Below are 7,477 nucleotides of genomic sequence, written 5' to 3'. Positions count from 1 at the left end.
TATTCATAGAAAACTCAAAACACTGAAATGGTTTAAAAACCCTTGAAATGCCCATGATTTGAACATTGTTCTGGAGTCTGCAAGAAAAGGAAGACATCATGCATTGTGCTGCCACCTACTGGACCATTCAGGAATATACATCCATATCAAATGACATATTTACAACTACAGTGTGTAGGATTTAGTGGTGAGGTTGCAGATTGCATTATGTTGTTGCTGGTCACAATCACTTTTTAGTTTCTTTCCAAACAGTAATAAGGGATTATATAAGCAATATTTATGAACCTCCAGTTCACAAAAATTAGCGTTCTGAAAGTTGTTAGCCTGCACTAGCAATCAGGGTATAGGTGAGCAACCGTTGATGCCTCTTCTGTTTTTTGTTTGTTTTTTCAGTCTTCTGGACACATGGCTAAAATGTGAAAGATGTTGTAAGTATTTCCCTTTTGGGTTACTGTATCAACATGGTGAGGCAACACTGCGGCCTCCATGAGGGGTTCACTATCATGCAGATATGAAGGCTCATTCTAAACTTTTGAAAACACATTCCTTTGTTGTTGCAGTTAAATTATACACTAATGAACAGATGGTTATGAATGCTATATTTGATGTACGTTAAAAAAAAACACAAACAAACAACAACAAAAAAAAACCCTCCAACCCTAAATCCTTACACATTATAGCTTTTATAGCAAGTATCTGTATGATGTTTGTGTCACTTTAATATCAGCAATACTTGTATCAGTTAGAAATAGTTGTGTCAGCTATAATAGAAAATTATATTATGTAGTGGCTTCTATGGTGGTTACCATTTTGGAAGATGAGTACATATTACTTTTAAGTTGTCTTCTTTGAACATATAATAAATCACGTGGTACTTGATTGTTGTCTAATGACATAATCATGCATTTGGCTTCAAAAGATCTGTCTAGATACCTTGTGAGATGTTTACATAATTCTTCAAGGCCCTAATCTGTCTGTTAGTTAGACTGTCCATTGAAAAACTTAAAAAACACAGTTATATTGTGTTTTTTTTCCAGGCAAAATGTAAAATTTTCTCACTCACTCATCTTCAATCGATTATCTGGTGTCAGGTCGTGGGGGCAACAGCTCCAGCAGGGGACCCCAGACTTCCCTTTCCCGGGCCACACTGGCCATCTCTGACTGGGGGATCCCAAGGCGTTCCCAGGCCAGTGTGGAGATATGCTAACATTAGCCCGTTAGCTTTGCATTATGTGATGCTAGCGAGTTTTCGGGGTTACATTAGCCCATTAGCATTGCATTATGACCCCTGTTATCGTTGTGTTATGTGACACTAGCAAGTTTTCATGCTAATGTTAGCCCATTAGCATCACATTATGGGATTCTAACAACTTTTCAAGACATGTGAACAATTGCATCCATTGTGAGTCAGTGCTTTAAGGCTCTCCCCTCGTGCAGGTCCTCAGCCACTACAACTATTTTTTTTAAGGCACATTATAAATCCTGTTGCTTTCAATGGAGGTACTCAGCACATGCTAACTTTAGCTGCAACATCAGTGCCTTGACATCATACCTAATAATAAGCTTGTGCCCATCCAATTACACAACATGTTATATAAAGACTGCAACTTTATTAACATAAGGAAACAGTGCGGATGACAACATTTACATATTATGGGCTGGATTAAATATATGTAATTTAGAAGGATTGTGAAACATATTTCTTAGTACACTCAACAAAAATATAAACGCAACACTTTTGGTTTTGCTCCCATTTTGTATGAGATTAACTCAAAGATCTAAAACTTTTTCCACATACACAATATCACCATTTCCCTCAAATATTGTTCACAAACCAGTCTAAATCTGTGATAGTGAGCACTTCTCCTTTGCTGAGATAATCCATCCCACCTCACAGGTGTGCCATATCAAGATGCTGATTAGACACCATGATTAGTGCACAGGTGTGCCTTAGACTGCCCACAATAAAAGGCCACTCTGAAAGGTGCAGTTTTGTTTTATTGGGGGGGGATACCAGTCAGTATCTGGTGTGACCACCATTTGCCTCATGCAGTGCAACACATCTCCTTCGCATAGAGTTGATCAGGTTGTCAATTGTGGCCTGTGGAATGTTGGTCCACTCCTCTTCAATGGCTGTGCGAAGTTGCTGGATATTGGCAGGAACTGGTACACGCTGTCGTATACGCCGGTCCAGAGCATCCCAAACATGCTCAATGGGTGACATGTCCGGTGAGTATGCCGGCCATGCAAGAACTGGGACATTTTCAGCTTCCAAGAATTGTGTACAGATCCTTGTAACATGGGGCTGTGCATTATCCTGCTGCAACATGAGGTGATGTTCTTGGATGGCACAACAATGGGCCTCATGATCTCGTCACGGTATCTCTGTGCATTCAAAATGCCATCAATAAAATGCATCTGTGTTCTTCATCCATAACAGACGCCTGCCCATACCATAACCCCACCGCCACCATGGGCCACTCGATCCACAACATTGACATCAGAAAACCGCTCACCCACACGACGCCACACACGCTGTCTGCCATCTGCCCTGGACAGTGTGAACCGGGATTCATCCGTGAAGAGAACACCTCTCCAACGTGCCAAATGTCAGCGAATGTGAGCATTTGCCCACTCAAGTCGGTTACGACGACGAACTGGAGTCAGGTCGAGACCCCGATGAGGACAACGAGCATGCAGATGAGCTTCCCTGAGACAGTTTCTGACAGTTTGTGCAGACATTCTTTGGTTATGCAAACCGATTGTTTCAGCAGCTGTCCGAGTGGCTGGTCTCAGATGATCTTGGAGGTGAACATGCTGGACGTGGAGGTCCTGGGCTGGTGTGGTTACACGTGGTCTGCGGTTGTGAGGCTGGTTGGATGTACTGCCAAATTCTCTGAAACGCCTTTGGAGACGGCTTATGGTAGAGAAATGAACATTCAATACACGAGCAACAGCTCTGGTTGACATTCCTGCTGTTTACGCTCCCTCAAATCTTGCGACATCTGTGGCATTGTGCTGTGTGATAAAACTGCACCTTTCAGAGTGGCCTTTTATTGTGGGCAGTCTAAGGCACACCTGTGCACTAATCATGGTGTCTAATCAGCATTTTGATATGGCACACCTGTGAGGTGGGATGAATTATCTCAGCAAAGGAGAAGTGCTCACTATCACAGATTTAGACTGGTTTGTGAACAATATTTGAGGGAAATGGTGATATTGTGTATGTGGAAAAAGTTTTAGATCTTTGAGTTCATCTCATACAAATTGGAAGCAAAACCAAAAGTGTTGCGTTTATATTTTTGTTAAGTGTATTTTCATAATAACTGCTCTAAGGAAAGATGACTGATTCAACAGCCAAATGTACCAGCTGTGATCATAATAAAGTATATTTTATTCATCGCCTGATATTTCATAAATACTATGACTAAAGAAACCAGTTAGCTGTTGTTATTTGGGAGATTTTGCATACTTCATTAATTTAATATAATAATTTGCTAAAATATCTGTTTTAAGTACTTTTATGTTTTTAGAATTATGTATTTGGGGTAAAACTTGTGTGTCCCAGTACAGCTCTGTGCTGGAGCTTCTGGGGCGACCCTGAACAAATAAGAGCAGCTGAAAGGCACACGACATTTTGGGGAACTGTGGCTCGAGTAGGGTGGATTTATCCACAGGGATTGCGCTTGTATGTCATAAAGCGTAACTGTGATTGCAGTTCTTTAACTGGACAAAAGAATGTGCTGTTATTGTTTGCCTATGTGCTTTCACGCATATAGACTTTAGCTGCGTGACCAGACAGAATTCATGCAATGCATGTTTTTTAGTGTGTGCATTCATGTCAAACAGAGCGTGTCGTGCACCGCCTGGTCTCTAAACTGCAACGTGTTCATCACTAAAGTGTGCGTGTGCCTGTTTAGCAGGTGTTACACACGCTTACATCCATGAGCGCTCCATCTGGGAGGTCCCTGGTGACCTCTGACCTCTTCTGTAAACAGAGTCGGCAGGTGCTGAACACGGGTCACAAGGTCATCTATTGCATGGCTGTGGACAATGACATTATCAGGCACTGAGGCTGAATAAATTCTCTCATAATGCAGTAACGTGACGGGCCAGAAGCTTTTCTCTCTCACATTAAGAACGTGTGCGTGTGTGTGTGATTGTGCACAGCAGAGTCATCCCTGTAAATCTGTTTAGCTGTCCATATCTGTATACTTCAGACAGCGGATGGGGCCGTATGGACAACAGCTGTCTGTGAAGAATGCGTCACTGAGGCACCACAAAGGGAGTCGGCTGACCTTTGACCTCAGCTCAGAGGTCATTACAAGCGCTGTTTGCTGTTGGGGTTCAACAAATAGAAAGCAGACCTTCCATTAGTCTTCCCCAAACCTACCAACTGTTTCCTCTGTGGGAGTCGGCGTGATGCCGAAGTGAAAAATCACAAGTGTCACTGAATTATTGTGTCAAAAGAGGGTGAGATGGGGCAGATGAGGAGGGGTGAGAAAGATGTGGGCTGAGGTGTTGAATATGTGATGGGAAAAAAAGGAGGTAGAAAAACACCGCAAGCTAAGTGCTATAACTAACAATTATTTTTGTAATCAATTAAACTCACAATTAATTGATTAATCTAATTGTTTTTAGTCTATTGACTATTTTCTGATTAGTCAATTCATTTACCAGTAAATCATGACCATAAATTAACCAATAACTTTCAACCTTTCATTCAAATATTTTGTAATAAAAATATTGATTTTTACAAATTAAAAAAAATCCAACACATAAATGATATAAAGTGTCAAAAATTAAAAGGATTTCACTGTAAAAAAAAAAAATGTAACAAAAAAGTTGCACACAGCTTGCCTTCTTCCAGAGATAAAAAAAGATAAAATGAAATCCAAAAATATTTCACAGGCCTGCAACTAAAGATTATTTTCATTATCATTTAATCTGTTGGTTATTTTCTGGATCAATCTATTAGTTGTTTGGTCCATAAAATGTCAGAAAATGGTGAAAAATATTAATCAGTGTCAAGATGACGTTCTCAAATGTCTTGCACTCTCATGCCGTTAAGAAATTTCACACCTGCTTTTGCATCTTTTGCAGGTTTGTTGCAGAGATCTTATTTTATTTGGCCCAGGTTTAGAAGAATACGTCCTGTACGGTGTCGTACCGGACAACCCACATCAGACTGGGTACCTATTCCTGCATATCATAGTGTGAAGTGGATGAGACCTGAACGTGACGTCAGTCCATCACTGCTTACTTCTCCAGCCAAGACTGGTTGGTTCCCATTTAGTTATGTAGGTGGACTGGGACACTAAAGATGAAGCATCTTGTCCAAGGACACACACACATACACACACCTGGAATCCAACCCCAGGCTGTATGTTGGTTGTCCAAATCCTAACCCAAAGAGCCTCCTGCTCCCTTTGTTGGAAGAACAGATGAAGAGTGGATTAAGGAGATGTGCACAGGAGTGAAAGCAGGAGATTGCTATCAGTTCCATCCTGAGCTGCAGGAGGTTATGACCTAAAGGTCTTCATACGTGCTGGTGTTAATCCAGTGTGAGTGTTGAGTGTTCTGTCTGGTTGTGGGATGCAGCGCTGCGTTCAGGGCATTTTGGTGCGTTGCGCTGCAGCTCAGTGATGCGTTCAGACCATACATTTGGTAAACGGCAAACAGAACGACACTGTCTACATGTAGGGTCACATATGCAAATACACGCACAACCCCACACTCCTCTGTCTCCTTTTCTCTCCTCCCTCAGGGAGTCGCTCGGTGTGCGAACTCTCTGTGACAACACCACGCATTTTATGCCGCATAAATTGACATGTTCTTGTAATGTGCTCCCAGTACACTTCTGCGTTTTTACTGCACTGTTGTTTGCCACACACGCTAAGCTTTTGCCTCCTCACCCCTCCTCACCCCCCTTCATTTGCTTCCCTTTGGGACTGAAGTGATTTAAGGCTGAACATTGAGCTGTTATCTGCCTGTTATTGATGTGAGCTGTAACTCTTCACTGTCCACACTACACAGGAAAGAGAGCAAAAGAGAGAGAGCAGACCTAGAAGAATGGCCGCCTGGAAGAAAAGTGGTGAGATAATAATGCCGGCGGATGGATGGATTTCCCCGGTATCATTCAGACTTCAGACAGTGTGGCGTTTTTAATGGATTAATGTAAAAACAACAGTGTGCATGCTGTAAAAATAAAATGCAGCACAGTAAAATGTGAAGGCCTCCGGCTATCCATTCTGTCTGCCCCCCCCCCCATTTCCTCTAATTTCGCCCCCCCTCCCCCTGCCTGTGCATAATTTCAGTAATTCAGCAAAGGAGTCGGTGCTCGACAACAGGTTAAGATCTTTGCTATTAAAGGCATAAAATATGCATTTGTGAATAAAATATGATTCTCTCCCCTTTCATATAGCAGATGAAACCTGTCGAGATTGCCATTTGTTTTCTGACAGTATCTCTGCGAAGTGACAGTTCAAACGCGGGGGTTTGTCTTTATCTTGGCAGGTTTTCAATCTGTGCTCTATTTCTGCACACGGCAGAGCATTATTTTCCATCCATTGTTTTTCAGATGCTCTTTCGTCTCCAGGGCTTTTGTTGTCTTCTTGGTCTCTCACCGTCCTGATCTCTCCTCCTCTTACTTCATGACTTCTTTCCTTCTTTGAAAAAATAAACACACTCCATTGCAGTTTCATCTTACGTTGTACTTAACAGCTTGAAACACGGAAACAGCAAATACATGTCAGTGTAACTGTTCACCTCCCCATCCTGAATAAATCACCTATTTCCTTCCTTCCTTCCTTCCTTCCTTCTAGTTGCTCCTTCACCCCACAGGCCAGCTGATTCTTCTTTTGCTCCTGACATCTGTTTTGTTGGGTGATTAATTGAGATGAGCATGTGGGGGTGAAGGCCTTGTAGAGGCGGAGCTCAGACCCCCCCCCCCCCCCCCCCCCCCCCACAGTAATGTGCATATCTGCACTTGGTACGAGTGCTGAAATAATCCTTGATGTTGTTCGTGGGTGCACACTGCAGGATTTCCCCACAGATCATATCAGAACTATTTTATCATCTGTTATGTTAAAGCTACACTGTGCAGGATTTCGGCCTTGTTTATTATCAGAAATAAAAAATAGCATTCATAGCTCTGTGTGTATTAGTGTAGCGTTACCTGCAAAAATGGCTCGAATGGTAAATGGAGTGCATTTATATAGCACTTTTCCATCTTCATCAGATGCTCAAAGTGCTTTACAGTAATGCCTCACATTCACCCCAATGTGAGGGTGCTGCCATACAAGACGCTCGCTACACACCGGGAGCAACTAGGGGATTAAGGACATTGCCCAAGGGCCCTTAGTGATTTTCCTGTCAGGCTGGGATTTGAACCGAGGATCCTCTTGTCTCAAGACCACTGCTTAACCTCTACACTGTAAAAAATGTCCGTGAAAATTACAGTGAAAAACTGTGAAAT

The sequence above is a fragment of the Thalassophryne amazonica genome, chromosome 8 (genome assembly GCF_902500255.1).
Source record: "Thalassophryne amazonica chromosome 8, fThaAma1.1, whole genome shotgun sequence".
Taxonomy (NCBI): Eukaryota; Metazoa; Chordata; class Actinopteri; order Batrachoidiformes; family Batrachoididae; genus Thalassophryne; species Thalassophryne amazonica.
The sequence above is the reverse complement of the archived record's forward strand: the minus strand, read 5'-3'. Positions refer to the sequence as shown.